General features: G+C 37.5%; 1 long non-coding RNA gene across 2 annotated transcripts; it reads left to right on the top strand.

Annotated features, from left to right (window-relative positions):
• Positions 1 to 769: 769 nt before the first annotated feature.
• Positions 770 to 17,422, top strand: LOC114412416. 2 transcript variants are annotated; one of them, XR_003666728.1, is made up of 5 exons: positions 770 to 1,565; positions 3,611 to 3,668; positions 4,154 to 4,198; positions 4,320 to 4,386; positions 17,389 to 17,422. It is a non-coding gene; the product is annotated as an uncharacterized LOC114412416 (long non-coding RNA). The 2 variants fall into 2 exon arrangements; XR_003666727.1 differs by lacking the exon at positions 17,389 to 17,422 and having other exon boundaries at positions 4,320 to 4,390.
• Positions 17,423 to 17,803: the final 381 nt, after the last annotated feature.

Raw genomic sequence — 17,803 nt, 5'->3', positions numbered from 1 at the left:
AATGAAAAGTTGCTTAACTTGCACAGTGTAAGATATCAAGATTGTTTGGTCCTAGTTTTGGATTCATAGCATGTTTGGATTTGATTCAATTTTGTCATAATCAATTCCAAAACCACGTTGGAAGCTAAAACAACAAATGGTTACTTCCACTTTTTCAAAATTTCACCATGATTTTAGGTCTTAGAATCAACCATAGTAGCTATCCAAACCTGCATGACATTTGTCTCATTTATGTTCACTTTGATGTTTTTAAAGTGGAAATACATATATTTGAACATGTTGGATGTTGTTTGATAGGTTGCCTCAAAGAGCAATGATGCGCAATTGTCAGATTTTATTGAAAGCGAGTTTTTGGGTGAACAGGTAATGTGATGTTGCAATTTATTAAACTTTTTATAGGTTACTGGCAGAATGGTTTGCACATGATTATATGCAAAGCACTGCAAGGAAGCTTTTGTCAATCTAAAACTCAGCACTTTTTTTTATTTGGGTAGGTGGAAGCCATAAAAAAAATCTCTGAATACGTTGCTCAACTTAGAAGAGTTGGAAAAGGACATGGTAAGAAATTCTAATTCAGCTACACGCAACTTGGTTGAATTTTTCTTTCCCTAGTTCTTTCAATGAAAGAAATTGTGTATTAGCACAAAAAAAAAAAAAAGGAATCTAAACGCTTTGTTTTCTTTTATGGCCTCAACTTTCAGGTGTGTGGCACTTTGATCAGATGCTACTCCATGAGGAAGGAGTAGCATTTCACTTCAGGTGTATTTAACTTGCCAGTATTCAAGCATTTCACTTCTATACACAAACTACAATTAAAAGGAAAAGTGTATTTTTATGGTTACCGCTCGATCTTTTTACTTCACCTAAAAGATTTCTTTATACCAAAAGCACTTTGGGCTCTTGTGAATAAATCTTCTTCAAACGTGCAGTCATAAATAACTTTTCAAGTATTATAATTTTTAATCTAAACTGAAACATGGTATAACACTTCTATCTCATTCAATGTTGTACTCAAGCATCCCTGTGCTGCAATACTTAGGTAATGAGAACTGATTTGGTTTACTTGTTCAACTGATTTGATTAGCATTCAATTGATACTTTATATGTTTTCTTTCTTCGGAAAAGAAAAGCATGATGACTGTTTAGGATATATTTGATGTATTGAGCCACCTTTATATTCTAACTTCATACATAATCTTAGAAAAACCAGCTGCTTAGTCGCTTAGATGACTTCATGGTTCCCTTCTCCAATGGGCCTAATGTGGTCATTGATGCATATGCCATAGTTGCATCTGTCAACTTCATTTTAAGGGAAGCTTTTTTCTTTTTCTTATACTCTTACTGGGTTCACAATTATTTTTCAATTCTCATGGTATTTTTCTTTTTTTCATTTTTTTTTCTGTGTGTGATGCTCTTTTCTAAATTGTTAAAGCCTATATCTTCATTATTAATTCTATGTAAGGTAAATTATCTATAATTTGTTACATAACAGATTACATGAAGCCTGATCCAGAGACATACAATTGGGTTATTCAAGCTTATACTAGAGCTGAATCTTATGACAGGTAAATACAATGTAAATATTATTATTATTATTATAATATTTTTCTTACTTATATTTTCCTTTATTTACTTGTTTCTTTTAAGTATGACTCCTCCTGACTTTGTTGGAGTCCAATTTAATATATATTTTTCTTGATTATATTATTCAATCTGCCAGTGACACACTCACACTCGAGGCATGCTGCTCCAGAAAAAAAATGCTATGCCGTTAAATTTTATATGGATAAGGAGATATATAGTGACATACTATCATTTTCTATTAAGCCATGATTATCAACTACCTTTCCATTTTATTTTTTAGTTAATTGAATTTTTAAACTAGTATAAAAAGCATTTTGTAAAATTTATTTATGTTTCACTTACTCTTCTGCATCTACCTCTAAAGAAACAGGGAGAAATTTCTTTATTTCTTTATTTTTCATGTCTATTTAACTTAATTAAAAAACTCCACTTCTGTTAAAAAAAAGACTCCACTTTTTTTTATTTTTAAATCAGTATCCTAAGATAAATAATAGTCAACGTTTAATTTTTAATAATAAAAGTATCAGTTTATTGTCTCCTTAATTAACGTTGCTTGAATACTGCTTATTTGATCTTAATGTATTAATTTAACAAAAAATATATATTGATGCAGTAAATAACTTTAGTGTATGCCTATCACGGTAAGTATATAATTAAACTATATACATAATATTTAAAAAATTTATATTATCATCTAATTATAAATTATTATGTATGATAAAATAAATGGTTTTTTAATAATTATTTTAAAAATTATAGTATCTAAAATAATTTCTACAGTAATTATTTAACAATACTGTAAAAATCTTATAAAAATCTTTACAGATGAAAATTAAACTCATAAGTGTCCCAGTAATTTCTCATTCTCAATAGTGTCGGGTGAATATTCCACGAAATAATTCATGCATTCTAGATTTTTCTAAAATACTATTTGTTATATTTAATGATTAATTAATTTCCTAGGTTGCTAGGTCACTCCAAATTACAGTCACTATCATGGTAGTTACCCCTTTATCTGTATGCATGGAAACTATAGTTAGGAGAAGATCTAATTCAATTGATTTACATTTGCAGTTTTGTTTCTAAACAAATGCTGCAGTAAATCAACAGAAAGACCTAATAATTTAATCTTCAGTGGAGCCCGTGTGAAAGCAATATCAATTGTGGGTTCAAACTTAGCTTTCTTCTCGGTTATGCAAACTAAGCTTGATTTTGTGCCTGAGAATGTATCAACCTTAGCTTGGCTGTGATGCGTCCAATTTTTCTCTAGACCAGGTTAATGTCGTCAATGAGAACAAATGGAAAGGACCATGTTGCATATATTTTGGTAATTAGGGAACTATATTAAACATTTTAATAATGGAAGTACCAAGTTGATCTAGGAAGTTCTACTCATGTCAATCACAGGAATGCAACTTCTTTGTGTACGTGAACTCTTTATTTTCATTTATTTTTTGTATAATTATATTTCAGCTTTTTGTGCTATATTTTCTCTTTGGAGTGCCACAAATATGAAGAATTTCAACAAATTGAGTTTACTTTTCTTGTTTGTAACAAGGGCAGGAGAATTATCATTGATTATCTATGTCAAATTTTTGTAACTATCACATCTTTGACACTTAGCACTTAATAATGTCTAGACTCTTGACAACAGAATGATTAAGCTTCCAACCTCTTCCTCTTAGGCTGCTTTTCATCCACACAAATAGCTCAAACTGACATTTATAAAATTGAATTTAAATATGATCACCTCACCATTACATAATCTATGAATCTAATTTTTGAAGAGGCATCAACTCTTTATTTTCAATTATGTGATAGATGATGTTTCAAGAAGTTTAGAGAAACCAAACGTATTGCATGGTTTTGAGATAGTTATTTGTTTAAATAATCCTTATCACTATCACAGATGAGAGGATAGCCTCAATGCTGCCATTGGAGGCAGAAGTGTTACACGCTCAAATAGTATTCCAGTCTTGAATCCTAGCCTTGACCACCTCTAACTATGTAATTTGTGTTTTTCCAGTATTAATGCCATGGACCCTAAATCATGGAAGATCCTACAACTGTTGTGATTGAGACAGGTATGGTATTTACTTGTATATCTGCAGTTATAGAATGCTTAAAAGGGATGTTGGATGCTTTGTTGTATTACATGCCTTGTTATGCATCTCTGTTAGTTAGTTTTAGGATGGTTGAACCAGGATTTTTTTGTGTTTTCATTTTCTTGTCATAGAAGTAAGCATTCTAATCCAATTATTTTATTTCTTTTCCCTAATGAATGGATTATGTTTGATCAATTGGCCTTAGACCATTCTTTGGTTGTTTGAAATTTTAAAGTGCATGCCTTTTGGGTATGAGGAGAGTCGTAGTTTATTTAGTTTTTCAAAACTATTGGATGCTTGGAAAGTGTTTTGCTGTGCTAGTTGCATGCAACTTGTTTCCATTTGAAGTATATGATATCATGCAATTAGATGATGCAAAGAAAACTATTATACTCAATGTTTGTATTTGTTTTCATATAAAAAAGCAATTTGATGATGCTGATCCTTATCTTTTTGTAAAACAGATTTTCAATGGTGTATTTCTCAAAGTGACCCAACTAATATTATAGGTACCCAGCTAATATTACCCTGTATTTTGATGCGCATATGACTTCGAGGCATCTTCAATTTCAGAGATCTGAATGACAGTGATTTCAATTTTACGGATTTATTTGATATTTTCTAATTCAGGGACTACATAACAACACCTTGCATATTCAGGGAGTATTGATTAAAATGGAGTTTACTCATTTCTCAGGTGACACTTGGGATTTTATCTTTTACAGAATATTGATTTTGAAATGTGTAACTGCATGTATTGGGTTTCATGTTCTCACTTATTTTCCACACATCTATTTCTACATTTTATTATGCAATACCTTCTATTTCTACATTTTACTTTGATAGATTCTTTTGCATCCTTCTCGTTCACATTTATTTGAATCCTACATCCTCCTTTCCAGGATTTATATGTAACTTGTTTTAATGATGTGATTATTCATTTACTATTTTCATTGTTGAATTTTGACCAAGGTTTATAAAGTAAGTATCATATGAGACATTAGATTCAATTATTTTGAATATTGTTATTGCCATTCATGAAAAAAGGGAAAAAAATTAAAAAAATTAATAATTCTACATCGGTTATTAGGAAAAATAATGTAGAATACTTTATCATGGGGTAGCATTCTATGACGTTTCAAGCCCACAACTGATGTAGAATTTCAGACATTCTACATCGGTTATTCAAACAACAAATGTAGAAATATGACATTCTAAGACGGGTTTAGAGACCAACCCGTCTTAGAATGACATGATTCTACATCGGTTCGGCGCCACAACTGATGTAGAACAGTCAGAATTCTACGACGGGTGTGGCTCGAGACCTGTCTTTGAACCCAAGCCATTCTAAGACGGTTGGTCAACCGATGTAGAAAGTCGCGGGTCTTTCAATGACGGGTGATAACCGATGTAGAAAGACACTTTAAACCGATGTAGAAAGGTGATTTTGTAGTAGTGGGAGACCCCTAAGGGTACATAGATCACATACAAATTTTAAAAAACAAAACTAACCAACGGTCTCACGAAGAACACTGAATGAAGAACGATGTAGAGATTGATCACACTTAGGGCAAAGGCAGCTCGCCCGGGCGAGCTGAAAATTAGTGTTGAAGCAATGAGCTCACCCAGGCAAGTTGGTTTCTTCACCATGAAGCTATTTGGTGGCCCAGGCGAGCTAGGGTTCAGGAAAATCAAGGAAAAGACCATTTTGCCCCCCTTTTTTGGTATTTTTCGCATTCTTGATCAAAACATTGAATGATCCTTTGTTTCGCACTATAACTGGCAAAAACCAAATTAGGGTATGACAGTTGCCCGTCTTTACTTATCTTTTATTGGAAATAAAAGGGAAGTAAAGATAAGGATACTAGTTTCGTTCGAGTGACCTTGCTATTCGACTGGGCAACTGGCAAAAACCAAGGAAGAAAAACCTATAAACAAAAGAACATTGAAGTCCTATATAACGTAAAAAGGGAGGACATGGAAGTCCTATAGAGCCGAAGACATTTGACGTTTTTTTTAAAGCATAGAAATAGAGAATGTTGAGTCCTAAGAAGCACAAAGACAAGGACATTGAGTCCTATGAAAGGCAAAGACAAGGACATTGAGTCCTATAAGGATGAGGACACTAAGTCCTATGAAAGACAAAAGACGTTGAAGTCTTATAAAGTGTGAAAGGCAAAAGACATTGAAGTCTTCGTAAGTGTAAATGACTGAAGACATTGAAGTTTTTGAAATGTAAATGAAGACATTATGGTCTTTTGAAAGCGTAAATGACTGAAGACATTAAATTCTTTGAAATGTAAATGAAGACATTGTAGTCTTTTGAAAGCATAAATGACTGAAGACATTGAAGTCTTTGAAATGTAAATGAAGACTTTGTAGTCTTTTGAAAGCGTAAATGACTGAAGACATTGAAGTTTTTGAAATATAAATGACAAAGGACTTTGAGTCCTATGAAAGCATAAAGATAGAGGACTTTGAGTCCTATGAAAGATAGAGGCAAAGCGAGGACTTTGAGTCTTGTGAAAGATAAAAGCAAGGACTTTGAGTCCTATGAAAGATAAAAGAGAGGACTTTGAGTCTTGTGAAAGATAAAAGCGAGGATTTTGAGTCCCATGAAATCATAAAGCAAAGGACATTGAGTCCTATGAAACAAGCCAATAGGTACTAGTACCAAAGGGCTCAACCTTATGAGAAAGCAAGAGGTTGACTCTTTGAGAGGGCCTCTCATCCTAAACTCAAAAGATAGGGCATTAGATTTAGGAAATTGGTATATAAAGAGAAATCTATGCACTTATAGCCTAATATGAACATGATTTTTGGGATGCAGATACATGCAACCTTCATCTTGAAATATAGTAAATGTAGGCTTTGTATCTAGTAATGCAAAAGGTTTTGAATCATGAAAATTGTGTAATGCTCATAATCCTTTCCTATTTTTGTGATTTTGATTTTGATTTGATTTTTTTTCTTGTTTATTTTTTTTTCTTTTTTTGTGGAAAACACATATTGATTGCCTCATCCTATCTTTTGCAAATCTCTTTGGGGACTCCCTTAGAGTGTACTTTTTGATTTAACCACTTGACAATTTTTGGGTGACGGCAGTGGAGCCATTTGACATTTAATCAATCAACCAAAATGTTGATCCTAGGGTTTTCCCCTTTCTTTTTAAAAACTTCGATTATTCTGCACAAAAAGAAGACATAAGGCTTTGGGATCGATCGTGCGCCCCATTGAAGGATGGAAATGGATTGTCACACTTTGGTATGTGACCAAGTGAAACTTTCCCAATTTAAGATCGTAGACTGATGTCAAGGGTCTGTCGATCCCGTTGAAACTTGATGACATGGGCTGATCTTGAAAGAATTTATACAACAAAGGCCACCCTTGGATTCAAAAGGAATCCTAAGGAGTCTGCATGAGCGACTAACATCAAATGTACCCTACTATTACAGTTGTTTTTGGGCATTTTCTGAGCTCCTGGTCGAAGGAGTTTTCTTCTCAAATATGCAAGTGCAAAACCTCGAGGATTCTCTTTTTGTTATATATATATATATATATATATATATATATATATATATATATATATATATATATATATATATTGAGCAATCACAAGTGTGTGCGGGTTTCATTCCAGAATCCCAACGTAAAAGCAAAATTAGTCATTCCATGATCCACATGGGCTTTATTGGGCTTGTAACGTGGTCAGGGGTAAGAAGGCCATGAAAGAAAGGATTAGAGAGGCTCAAAGAGTGTTTGAGGGTTATATGGAGTAAGAACCTTGAGAGTCTTGCTTGTACTTTTGTTCCTTTCAACTCTTGGGTTGTGCTCTACTCCTTTTGTCTTATACATTAATCTTTATCGCACTTTTGTGCCTTCCTTGTAAAATCTAGAGATCTTTTGTCTCTCTTTTTCTTCACTTGTCTTTGGTGGACTTTTATTTTCCTTTTTCTTTTCATTGTTGCCCAACTTCATGCATGTGTTGTTTGCATTGCTCTTCCCGCCGGTTTAGCGGTGGTTCCTACTCAGGGTTCCTATTTTGGTTTTGTTGTTTTTTTTGTGTTTTTTTAGAAAACAAATATACTTTGGCTCAGAGGGGGTAGCAAGGGATAAATTAGTGTTTGGGATGTTGAAACACGACCATGTGACATTTCAAATCTTTATTAGATACTTTTGTAGTTTGAATTTTGGGACCAAACCCCTGATAAACACACTCCTGATTGTTTCCCCCCTTTTTATTTTTATTAACCCTAATTTTTGCTTAGGCCATCCTTTCGGGATTTCAACCTACCGGGTGAGAACTTCTGATCTGCCCCTAGGTTTTCTTGAGGCTCATGCATGGTGCCTTTCATTGCCCTAGTGTAGGGCTCTTAGGTATCTATTGTTGTCTCTTGTCATGACCTTGTAGCAAGAAAAAATGAAAGAAACTATGTAGGTTCTCGAAAATGAATTTTCAAGGACGAGAAATATTTAGAGGATTTTCAATTGATAGATTAAGTCAAATGACTCTTGTTCTTGATAACTCACTTTTCTCTCAAAAAGACAACTTTTAAGAATGATAAAATGAGGCCACATGAATGTTTGTACTTCTTATTTTTGATTTAAAACACAGTCAATCAAATGTTTTTTTACTTTACTCGCGTTTACGGCACCCCCACCAAACGTGTAGAATGAGCGATTTCTAATTGAACAGACTTGGAGATCAACTCAGGAACGCAGGTCACTTGAGCAAACAAACCAACGACTTATATTCACATTCCAGTGAAAGTTAAATAAGCAAAGATGTAATTGTGAGAGAATGAGAGACAAAGACATCAAATTTATCCATATTATTAGCATTGTGACTGTTGTTTACAGTAATGACATAAACTTGAAAATCCTAATGAGTCATTAGAGACATCTAATAACAACCTTCAAATTGCCCCATGCATAGTGTTGCTTGCCAATGTCAGAATTCACAAGCGATTATCTTTCTCAAATTTTAGCCAGCCCGCATCAATTAGACTTTGCACCTTATGTTTCAGGGTCATACAATGCTTAATGGAAAGCCTTGGAACTCCTCCATGATAAGCACATGTTGCATTCGAGTTGTATCCTCGAAAAAATGGAGGATGAGGAACCTTGGCTGGGATTATGGCTACCATTGCATTATTGAGTAGATATGGGAGTAAGTTAACATACGACACCGAAATTGGGGTGAATTCTACAGGCTTATTTGTTGGAAAATTCCTTCCCTAGTTGGTGTTTTGGTTCATGTTAAGGGTGATGTTTGGTATTGGATGTGCAGCAGGCGAGTTCTGTGGCTGATTTAGGGGTGGCCTTTGTGGATGATTGGGTGTTCTTGGCTGATAGGATGGTGGGTAATGAGAAGGGCTGATATTGGCTGAGTGTTGACATTGTTGAGCTGGTGGGAAATTTGTCCATGTAGGGACAGTAGTCACAACATGGGTTCCTCCCTTCTTTTTATTCTCACCATTTTCCCTAGGCTTCATATTCATCAAAGTAGGATAATCAAATTTGCCTCTTCTCAGACCCACTTTGATCTTTTCGTCGGTGAAAACCAAATCAGCAAAGCTTGAAGGCATGTAACCCACCATCTTCTCATAGTAGAACACCGGTAATGTGTCTACTATCATTGTTATCATCTCCCTTTCCATCATTGGGGGCACTACTTGAGCTGCCAGATTCCTCCACCTTTGGGCGTATTCTTTGAAAGATTCATGCTCCTTCTTACACATGTTCTGTAGCTGCATTCTATCTAGAGCCATATCAGAATTGTACTGATACTGCCTAATGAAGGAAACCATTAGGTCATTCCAAGAATGAACTCGGGAAGGTTCCAGATTATTATACCAGGTGACGGCTGCCCCAGTAAGACTTTCCTGGAAGAAATGCATCAACAATTTTTCATCTTTCGAGTATGCCCCCATTTTCCTACTGTACATCTTCAAGTGATTCTTGGGGCAAGTAGTCCCCTTGTACTTATTGAAATCTGACACCTTGAACTTCAGAGGGATGACGAGGTCAGGCACTAGGCACAACTTTGCCATGTCAGTAAAAGCATAATCTCCACCTCCTTCAATGGCCCTCAGCCTTTCTTCTATATGATCAAATTTTTCCCTTTCTACCATGGCAGGAGGCAGTCTTTCCACCACAAAATGTAACTGTTCTGGTTGTGGGTGATATTAAGGGCCCCCCAAAGTGTTTGGTAGAGGTATGCCACCAAATGCCTGCCCCTCAGTGGCATATCTGAGGCGAGGCTTGGAGTCGGCTAGAGGGCGGTCTCGGGGTACTTCATGTGTCTCCCCCATGGGTTGAGGGACCTGTGCTTGACCAGATTGGGGTTGTTGGCTTTCAATGAGAATAGGAGCAGAGTTATCGATGTTCTCATCAGGAGCGTGTACAACATTGGGTGGTGTATAGTTGATAGGCAAGCCATATAGTGGGAAGGAATGCTTGCTCTGGACCTGCACAAAATGGGAGCCACCCGTACTTCCCAATGCTTTGCCTCCCTAACCTACCATGTCTGAGGCTGGGCAATTTACTTGGTTGAGGCCAGGTGGGTGAGTTGGGTCCACCTCAATGGTGGCACTTGTAGTGGCGACTGCAGTCGTGTTGACCTCCATCATTTTCCTCATGCTCATCATGGCCTTTTATCATGGTGGTCATCTGGTCTTTCATGGCCTTCATCTGCTCTTGCACCTCCTCTATTTCACTCATTACTCTAGCTCTGACACACGTTCGGTAAGGGCATCGTAAAGCGTGTTCTTTTCTTTTGATTACTATGATTACAGTTCTAATTTCAAGGAAAGAATGTAATGAGTAATGCCACCAATGTAAAAATAAAAAAAGCATGGATGTATGTGAATGATGCATTGTTGAAGTATTGCGAATTTTATACAGGACATAGGGCCGAATCAATTTAGATTTTCATTAAAACATGGTTCATCACATATTGTCTGGAAATAAAACATGGATGTCAACAATCCTTAATTTTGTAAATTATTTAGCTCAATCATGTGTTGGCAGTAGACAAAGAAGCGATGTAACTCGATCCATGTTCTACCCCAACTTTTGCAAGCTAGTTACTTCCATACTTGACCTTGACTTGATGAACCTTTCCTTTAAAACATGTGCTTGGTTCAACCCCATAATCCAAGGAATAGAAATTTTGATTGTCAATACTTCGATAACCTATCATAGAGATGAATGACTAGGGCACACTTATGTTATGCATGACAAATGTAATTATGAGATTGACATGAGATGCTCGAGGAACCATCATTTCCTAGTTAACCATGCATTAGGTACCATGTTCACATGATTTTCAATCATTTTTTTAAGAGAAATGAGTGTATAATCCCAACATGGTTGGTTTATAGCCATCATCATGGTATCCAACACATGTAACTAAGAATGTGGTGTAAACTTTCATGCTTCATTGTGACTTTCTCTTTGTTCTTTCTTTTGTTTTTGTTTGTTTTTTTGTTTTTTTTTGCAGTGGAAAATGCAAGGATCATTCATGAGTGAACATAACATGTGAACGATGAAAATAGAATGTATGCAATTGGCAGAATAAAAGCATGCTAAACGAAGATGTATGATAATGCAATGACTCATGCAAATGCAATGCATGAATATGATAAATGATAAATGATATGTTCATTACGATGCCATGAAGAGATGTATGATGCGATCAAGGAATAAGCCAAAGTGAGTTTGCTATCTGCCTCCCTTAATTTAGGAACCTAATGGAAAGGATCCAAAAGTCCCTTTCTAGTGACAACTCCCAAGGGCTTCTAGAGATATCATTCTCTTAGGTAATACATTGTGGCGATAGGGGCTATCAGCGACAATGCATCACTAAAAGAGAAAAACTCTAGATGAGACTTCACCATTATCAAGCGAGTGAAAAACCTAGCATGACCACAGATCGACCTCTACTCCTTATGGCTCACATAGACCCAGGTATAGGGCCTAATATCTCAATGTGTGTACAAAGGTGTAGGTGCTATATGTACATAGGACAAAAATATTTCTAACTATGAATGTAATAGATAGATAGACACACACCAAACAAATAACATAGCAAAGTTTATACACAAATATGGACAAAACAAAAGATAAAAGAGAAGAGGGAGCATAAATAAAGAAGAAGTCACAATAAAACACTGCACACTGATCGAATGACTTAACTCTCAAACAGTCTCCAGTGGAGTCGCCATCTATCGCAACCTACCCTACGACGGGAGTGCGGGCGAAATGTAACACCCTAAAATATTATTAATTATAAATCAATGTTTAATTGTGTTTATTGTGTTATTTGACTATATGGTTGACTTGAATGAGTTGAGGTATGGCTTGAATTAGTCATGTGTGAATTTCTTGATGTGAATGTTGAGTTATGTGGAATTTTGTTGAGCTAAGTTGAAATTATGAGATTTCAAATTTTACCTAAACCTATTTCAGTAAAATCGACATCTCGAATTCATTAACTGTTGGATCATTTTCAAATTTTGTATGGAGGTTCCTAAGAAAATTCTACACTCTGACCATTGGGATTTGCGATATAACATCTTGAGTATGAGATATGATTTTTTTACCGAAGCAAAAAAACTTGAGCTTGATCTGCTCGCTCAGGCGAGCCAAACTCACCTGGGCGAGTGTTGTAGGCTGCAAATATGTCCAGCAGCATAAAAGAGCCATCTTTTTACTCCTCCTCTTCCCCTAAACCCTCCCCCAACACCCCCAAGCTCCTCCTCCACCACCACTGACCACCGGTGACTGCCACGAGCTGCTTTTGCTTGCTGTCAGATCACTGCACGGAGAAGAACAATTTAATCGGAGCGGAATCTTCAAAACTCAACTCAAGGATTCGGTAGAGAACGAAGCCTCCAATCATTCCTTCACGGTTTCTTCGAGAACCTTGCATTTGGACTGATGAGCGTGAACGAGAGAGACCTCTGAGCGATGCAAAGAGGAACTGAAGGAGAGCTCACGATAGGTGAAGGGAGTTTGTTATTATTTACAGTTTTTAATACCATAGTTAGGGTTAGGGAACCTAAATATGGGGATGTATGCATGTCCCTATTGCATGCTGGTTTTCAAGAAAACAATGTTTTTGACTAATGGGATGCAATATATCTATTATTGATGAATAACATTATTGTTTCTATTAGACTTGTGTTGTCTGAAGACCTGGGGAGTGTGAATCTCAGGCATGAACTATATATGTATATGCGGAGTGTAATCTACTAATGATATTTCTATTGATGACATTAATTGACATGAGGTGACATCGATGTTTATGATAATATTGATATGAGATGATGTTGTTATTGATGACTATGTTAACATGAGTTGATGTTGTTATTGATGACTATGTTAACATGAGTTGATGTTGTTATTGATGATTATGTTAATATGAGATGATGTTGTTGTTGTTGTTAATGCCATTTAGATGAGATGATGTTGATGTTGAGAATGATGTTGAGATGAAATGTTGATGATGTTGAAAATGCACTGTGATGATGTTATGTTGTGTATGTACATGGGGGGTGTAGTGACCTTGTTGGATATCCCTGGTGGGAGAAAGAGTGGTTAAAGAGTTTTAAGCATCTCTAGAGGGGGATGACTTAGAATCTTTAATTATCCACGGTCAGTGCATTGATGGTGCCCATGTTTCATACGCTGTCGCAACGTGCCCTTTTGCAGGCGAGCGAAGGCGAGGCTCAAGGGTGCGCTTTCCAAAGGAGGAAAGATGCGCGGAGTCGCCACCAACGTTTATTTGTGGAAAACGTCAGGAAAACCGAAGGAAACTGGTCAAAATGAAAATTCTAAGTTCGGGAGTTGTATTTACGTTTGAGGAAGGTATTAGCACCTCTCACGTTTGTCTCGAAGGACAACAACCTATTTTTTAGAATTGTGGAAATTGTATTACCTTAACTTTTATTTATTTTTTATTTTTTGAGGTCGACAAAAGCGGGGCTTTTGCTCCTACGTACCCTCTATCGAAGAGGAAATCAGACCTACGTAGTTCTTTTTTATGCGTGAATCAAGTGATCGATTTTTTTACTTGAGGGGTGATCATTTTAAGGCGTTGGACCTTAAAAATGATCCTTTTTACTTAGTAAGAAACTGAAATGATAAACTTTCAAAAAACCTATTTTTGTGGACGAGCTTGACTAGGCGAGTTTGATTTTAGCCTTAGTTTCACTTTAGTTATTAGTCAATTCAATTAAGAATGAGAAATCCCAAAGAGAAAACGTCCGATTGATTTTTCGCTTTACTTTACTAAAAGGTATTTTTTATTATTATATTATTATTTTACCTCTTTTTTGATTTCCAACGTGGTTACGGCACGACCGAACGGTCGGAATTCATTTTAACCGAAATTAACGGATGATACAATTCAAACGATCGGTGAAAATTTATTTTATTTTTAGATTAAGCGAGAAATGACTTAAATAAATGGCTTAAACACGTCAAAAGGGGGTATAAAAAACAAATGAAAACGAGAATAAAAATACATGAAACAAAATGTGGACCACCACGGGTACATAGAATGAATTGAAAAGCTCGGTTTGAAGTACTTACCCGTTGAAGACTGAAGAAAACGAAGAACGAACGATGAATCTTGAAGAACGGTCGAGAATCTTCGCGTAATTACTCACGGAAACGTTATGGAAATGTTACGGAAGCGCCTCGGCTTGGATTTTCTTCACGGAAATAATTTTCCTCAGCAATTTCGAGAGAGAGAGAAGTGCCAAGAAGGCTGAACCCTTTTCTTCTTCACTCCTCCCCCTATTTATAGCAAAATAGGGGAGGAGCTTGCCACCCAGCTCGCCCAGGCGAGCAAGGTTGCTTCCTCCAGAAGCAATGTAACATCCTGGAAATTTCTACCCGGAATTTTTGGAAACGATGTATTTTGAATGATTATATATATATATAAGTATTATTCAGTGTATATGCATATATGTTCTTGGTAAGGGTAGGAATAGTAGGGGCAAGATACGCGGGTTAGACTAATTAAGGAAGAGAAATCCATAACTGGGAGGTTATGGGTTAATTCTTAATTAATTAGTTAAAAATCATCGTTTTGTGTGCGACTTAGAATTTAACGAAACCAACCTCTGAACCACGCTCGGGGTTTTATTCTGAGCGTTTTGATATATATATTGCTTACTTTCGAAAACTGGCCCCGACGGACGCAGAGAAACACGAGGATTTGGAACCAGAGAAACGACACGCAAACCGAGGCAGGATTTTAGCGTTTCAAAGGTCAGATTTTCCTCACTTTTGTGACTGAGTATGGGTCACAGTCAAAAAGGGAAAGTGGGCCTTTCTTGCTCCACTCAAATGGAGACATGTGGCATTGCTTAAATAAAATAATAGAAAAAGAGAAAAACCCTTTTATTTAAAACCAAAAAGCAACCCTCTCTCTCCTCACTCAGCCCCACATTTTCAGAAGCTCTCTCTCCCTCTCCCTCACGTTGCTTTTCTTCCTCCCTCATTCACCATTGAAGCTCCACACAAAGCTTCAACCTTTGGTGCTCATTTCTGCCCCAAATCGTGAAAGGAGAGCATTTTCGGGGTCGTGAAGTGCGTGGCTACGAGTGGGACTTCGAAAATTCAGGTTTGGGTGGACTTCTTTCTCCTTTGATTTTCGTGGGTATGGGGTTTTGGGAGATATGATGGGTAGTCTTGCTAGGGTTCTGCTGTGTGATGATTATTTGTGAAGACTTTTGTTGAAAGCTTGTTGAAATTGCCATGTTGGATGAGTTAAACATACCCATTATGTTTTAGGGTTTTTGTGATGATGTTTGTGATGTTTATATGCTGAAATTGCTGATGGAAAACTATTAGAGATGAAGGGTAGAACTAACCTAGGGTTAGAAAGTGAGAATGTGATGTTATGAGTGGAAAAAGAGTGAGGCTTTGAGAGTTGGAAGGTTAAGTCTGAATTCTGTGGTAAATGGAGGTTAAAGTGAGTTAATCCTAGCTTGAAATGTCATTTAGGACTTATGAGAAAGCTTGGACTGTGCTAGAGAGAAAAACAAATGACCAAAGTGAACCAAGAGCCATTTCTAGGGCGAAATTGGGTGTTGAGGGGTCAAATTTTGATTCGGTGGAATTTTTGGTGTAAATTCAGTTTGAGCAAGTTTAGATTGATGTTATGGACTTGTGTGAGGTGAGAGTTTGCTTCAAATTTACCTCATTCTAAATTTCACTTTTCAAACCTAGAAAACCCATTGAATTGAGGGGTTTTGGACACCTAGATTTTGTGTTGCTGTGGTTTGAAGCTTGGCTTTGGTTTAGACATGTTTGATACATGATTTGGGACTTGTAGGATTTGATTTGAGCAAGATTGGATGAGGGGAAGTGTGATTTTCGAAATCTGCACTTATGCAGAATTTTGCTGTCAAAATAGGTGCAGCAGGATTTTAGCTTGGTGCAGAAAATGCTTGTGTGTGGTTGGCTGTGGAAAGAGTAGTACAGAATGAGTTCTGGATGTTTGCTAGTAGATCCCAACGGTCACAATGTAGGCTTATGCACTATAGACTTCCAGTAAAATTTTGGAGTCGATCCAACGGTTAACGAATTGGATCGAAGGAATTGTTACTGTGGTCTTTAAGTGAGAAAAGCTGTGATTTTGGTTGATGTGTTGAGCAGAGTTTTCTGCCTTTGCTCTGTTTTGCTTGGCTGTGATAGCTTGTGCTGTTTGAATGTTGTTTTGCTTGGATGTTGTGGAAGCTTGGGAGGATTGATGGGGAACCGGTGTTGAGAGAAACGAGGATATGGGCTACGTGGGAGTACGTGAGCTCAGTTGGAGGTGGGCAACAGGGGATGGTGGGTTTATGCGCGCATTGTGGATGTGGAAAACTTGTTATGCACCATCGCCCGACCGCCACCTAGTACCACATGTGATGGGTACCCCATAATCCTACAAGCTTGAGATGAGGAAGTGTTGAAGGGTGAAACTTCCTGCTTTTATTGTTGACCACAGAGTGGTACCTGGAGATATGTCGCGGGGGTCAGGAGACCTTGGGGACGTCAGGTGGGGTGCTATTGCCCGAAACCAAGCTTGACCAATCCCGACCCAACCCGGGCATAGTCGGCCAGTGAGAACCTGTGATGTACCTAAACAGGCGAGCTCCTGGCAGTCAACAGATAAAAGGAACAAAGACCACAAAGCAAGGAGGCTTGTGGTGGCTGGCCAGCTGTGAATTTTGTGTGATATGTGGATTATGGCCTCTGGTAATCGATTACCAAGGGTGGGTAATCGATTACAAGGCTTAAAATTGAAGACAGGAGGCTAAGATGGTCTCTGGTAATCGATTACCAAGGGGTGTAATCGATTACCAGGCTTGAAAACGAAGTCAGGAAACTTAGGGAGCCTCTGGTAATCGATTACCAGCCTGTGTAATCGATTACACAGAGGGATGGGTCACTGGTAATCGATTACCAGGTATGTGTAATCGATTACACAGTGCATTTTTGCATATTTCATGTCCTGAGGCTGTGTAATTCAAGTTTAGCCTCTGGTAATCGATTACCAAGGATGTGTAATCGATTACCAGAGATGGAAAGCCTTAAAATACCCCTTTTACTTGCATGTAGTGGTTATGAGACAAATTGTGTGCAGCACAGTTAGATTCTCGTGAAAGAGTCTACCCCTTTCTCTTCTTTCTTGTAGATCGTGATGGCGGCGCAGCTAATCCGTGATCGAGTAGAGATGGAGTGCCTAGAGGGAGCTTGGGAGACCCTCGAAGGCAACACGAGGTGCCGATTTCGGGGCACCATTCGATTCACGGCTACTTCTTTGGTGCATCCAGATGAACCTGCACGGACGCTTCAGCGCACTGTGGAGTGGATACTACCCACGCCTACACCATATCGTCTAGTGGAGCCCGTTCAAGTGATCGAGGTAACGTCATCCGAGGAAGACCCTGAGGAGGATCTGGAGGAGCTACCTCCTGAGCCTGCTGTGGATGCCCTTGACTTTCTAGAGGGTGATGAGGATCCACTTCTTGAGGTGGATTCTCCCGAGGAAGTCATGTCGGCATCTGAGGCAGACTCTACGGAGGATAGTGGCCCGAGGGAGATGGCGA

The sequence above is a fragment of the Glycine soja genome, chromosome 5, assembly GCF_004193775.1.
Source record: "Glycine soja cultivar W05 chromosome 5, ASM419377v2, whole genome shotgun sequence".
In the NCBI taxonomy this organism is placed as follows: domain Eukaryota; kingdom Viridiplantae; phylum Streptophyta; class Magnoliopsida; order Fabales; family Fabaceae; genus Glycine; species Glycine soja.
The sequence above is the reverse complement of the archived record's forward strand: the minus strand, read 5'-3'. Positions and strand labels throughout refer to the sequence as shown.